This window comes from Berghia stephanieae, unplaced genomic scaffold, assembly GCF_034508935.2.
Source record: "Berghia stephanieae isolate SIO BIC M18660-M18661 unplaced genomic scaffold, UCSD_Bste_1.3 scaffold97, whole genome shotgun sequence".
In the NCBI taxonomy this organism is placed as follows: Eukaryota; Metazoa; Mollusca; class Gastropoda; order Nudibranchia; family Aeolidiidae; genus Berghia; species Berghia stephanieae.
The window spans coordinates 8569-12500 of NW_027629621.1; the positions used below are offsets into that span (position 1 = coordinate 8569).

General features: G+C 31.3%; 1 long non-coding RNA gene across 1 annotated transcript in view; it reads left to right on the top strand.

Annotated features, from left to right (window-relative positions):
- The first annotated feature begins 3262 nt into the window (after positions 1-3262).
- Positions 3263-3932, top strand: part of LOC144962369 (uncharacterized) — a 4591-nt gene continuing 3921 nt past the window's right edge. The window contains exons 1-2 of the long non-coding RNA XR_013643470.1: positions 3263-3351; positions 3912-3932. The exon at positions 3912-3932 is cut by the window's right edge and continues 54 nt beyond it. This is a non-coding gene — a long non-coding RNA (uncharacterized LOC144962369). The remainder of the gene's footprint in view (positions 3352-3911) is intronic.

The window sequence follows — 3932 nt, forward strand, 5'->3', positions numbered from 1 at the left end:
TGATACTATAAGTGACCCCTCCACATTTTTTACTGAATTTTATTCAACCCAATATCTGGGCGATTCCATGTGTGTCCTGTATGTCTATGTAATCGTCCTATGGCTACAGTCTTCTAATCCATGGCTTTGTCTTGTTTATGATCCATGTCATTAGCCATGCATTTCAAACAACTCCTAAACAATCAACACTTTCTCAAAAACAAATATATTTAGGCCACAATGCACTTCTGACAATTTTCCTATGGCTGTGGTTACCTGGTCCATGGCTCTAAACAGATTGAAAAAGATATGTGTGAGATAGAGATAGAGAGAGAGAGAGAGAGAGAGAGAGAGAGAGAGATAGATAGAGAGAGAGAGAGAGACTCTAGTTATCTAGTCCATGGTTCTATCCATGGTTTATTATTCAAAGCATTAGCAATGCGTTCCAACCAAAGTGTAAGCAATCAATAATATATTGTTAACAAAATTCGGTAAGCCTCAATGAACTTCAGACAATTTTCCTATGGCTGTGGCTACCTAGTCCATGTCTCTGAAGAGAGAGAGAGAGAGAGAGAGAGAGAGAGATAGAGAGAGAGAGGTACAGAGAGAGAGATAGAGAGAGAGAGGTACAGAGAGAGAGAGAGAGAGAGAGAGAGAGAGAGAGAGAGAGAGAGAGACTTCACCGGCAAATCGATAACTTAAAGCCCCCAAACTTTAAGAATGGACAAGGGGCACATAATATTGTCTGATTCATTGTTCCCACTGTTATCACTATAATAAATAGTATAAAAGAAAAAGAAAAAAATACGAAAAGTAAAAGTGATGGTTGTATTGTGGTGCTGGTTTGTTGCTGGTGATAGTAATTATGATGTGGTAGGTGGTTAAGTTAGGAATAGTGGTCATGATGATGATGATGATGATGATGATGATGATGATGATGATGATGATGATGATGATGATGATGATGATGATGATGATGATGATGAAGACCAAGGGACTGAGAGTTAAACTTTTTTCTGATGCCTAAAGCATAACTATTTGACACTGACCCTTTACCAAAACTTTCATTTACAGATTGCTTTAGATAGAACGAAGTTGACGTTGTTACGGTACTCCAGAACGAGCTTGAGTCTCAATGGGAAATTAGCTTAAGACGACCATGCGTTGTTATTTTTTAAACCTGTTGTTCGGATATCTTGTGTCGCCTTTCAGTCATGTTATGAATACTACTCACTTTCTATTCTACGCATAATTCAGGGTTGATTGTGTTGAAAACGTTCGGGGTCGGAAAATAGCAAGTCATAGTGCAGGTTACCGTACTGTGTAAGTCCGTAAACGGGTGACCAAAATCATTGCATGGAGAAGGGAAAATTATTCAATGTAAGTCCAATCAAATAAAGATCAATAAAATCATAGAACAGAGAAGGCACATCTGTTACTTTGCGTAACTCACAATAAATTAGAACACAGAGAACGCTAAAACTGTGTATTAAAAATATTAAATATTGATCGGCTCGGTGACGAATTTAAAAGCGAGTTATATCGTAACCATCATCATCATCATCATCATCATCATCACCATCATCATCATCATCATCATCATCATCATCATCATCATCATCATCATCATCATCATCATCATCATCATCATCATCATCATCATCATCATCATCATCATCATCATCATCATCATCATCATCATCATCATCATCATCATCATCAACATCATAATCTTCATTACCATCAATACTACAACCAACACTACCACATAATCAACATCATCATCGCCACCACTAATACAGCAACCACATCCTGTGACTTGTTTGTTTGTTTGTCTTTTTAAATTGAGTTTCTATATTGTTGGATCTGTTTATTTTGTCTACAAATTTTAATTTTTAAAAAACAGTAACAAAAACAAAACCAAAAAAAAACTGGAAGGATGAAAACGAAATTAAATTTATTTTGAATATATTTTCCTTGTTTGGGTCACCATGCCATTATTACAGGTTGACGCGGTGTTACTCGTGTTTTTTTTAAATCTCTTTTTAAATTTGTTTTTTTCTGTTTTGTTCACAAATTCATAATTTTTTTTTTAAGTAATGAAAATGAGATGAATAAATCTTACCCTGTTTGGGTCACAATGACATTGTTACAGGTGTAACTCGTGTTTTTAAAAATCTCTTTTGAATTATGATTTTGTTTCTTTTGTTCACAAATACATAATATATATGTATATATATATATATATATATATATATATATATATATATATATATATATATATATATATATTATATATATATATATATATATATAATATATATATATATATATATATATATATATATATATATATTTAAACACATAAATTTATGAGTGTTGGTGGGTACTTGTAGCTACGAGGGAGCTCGATAAGGGTGGTTAGAGCATAACACAATAATAAATATCACTCTATTGAAACAATTTTTGGGTATTTAAAAAAATCTTTTTATCTTTTATAACAAACCCCTATCCTTATGTTTAAATACTTATTACAATCTATGTTAATTTCCACTATGCATATTGTAAATGGGCTAAAGTGGAATTTTTGTTTATGTTCTATTTTAAAATCAATTCTATGATAAAGGTCATTTCCTGCGAGCCATATCAGATTATCAGTATTCCTACAGAGCCATGGGGCGTATGGAGCCGGAGTTTATTCCGGTTTTTATAGCGTGAACATTAACATTTGATAGCTTTATAATAACTAACTAGTTTTTTGATCTATCAATTCAGAATTTTATCAATAAACGTTTAGCACTTTTTCTACTTTTATTTTGATGATTTCTTGGTGTTGAGTGATTTTTGTTCAAAAGAATATTTTTAATTGAATTTTAAATTATTTTCCTGCATGATCTCAAATCATGAATATATTATGAGGATATCAGAATCAAAAGAGTCTAAGTCAAATCCAGACAGAAAATAAGTGAACACTTTCAAGTAAATGATTAGACACCTTAAAATCACCAGAGTAAATTTTATGTTTAAAGACATTCTGGGCAATTCTTCCATGAGGCAATAAGACACGCCTTTCCCTCTTTAATCCAATGAATAAATGACAAAACATTGCAGTTTTTTCTATATGATGAAAATGTCACTTAGTACCTTTAAAATTCCGATTCAAATCAATGAGCTGTTGCGATATAATCTACGGCCATATTGTAAATTCCCATTTAAATTTTAGAGCTCTTGCGATCCAATCTATGATTTCAACCGTAACGATAGGAGTGATATCTAATTGTTTCATTTCTCTATAAAATGAATGAATTTTATCGTCAGTTCAAGTTCCAATCAACTTAAAACTCGTCAAACATGAAAATCTTCAACGTTGTGGTAAGTTTTTACTTTAAAATCGTAATTCCATGGTGAGCTTTTATGAGAAACAATATCCAGTGAATGATATGATATGATATGATATGACATGATATAATACGACACGATATGCTTTGATATGATACGATATGATATGATATGGTATGATATGATATGATATGATATGAAATGATATGTAGAATAAGAAATGATATGATATGATATGATATGATATGATATGATATGATATGATATGATATGATATGATATGATATGATATGATATGATATGATATGATATGTTATGATATGATATGATATGATATGATATGATATGATATGATATGACATGATATGATATGATATGATATGGTATGATTTAATATGATATGATATGATTCGGTATGATATGATGTGATATGATATGATATGATATGATATGTTACAATATGATACGATATGAACATATACAAGTTAAAATTCGATTAAAGTGTCAAACAGAAAATAAATTGATTTGTCTAAAACATAAGATGAAAATATTTAATTGCTAATTTACTATATCATTTCTAATCATTGCCACAGGTCCTCGCCATTATGGCTCTG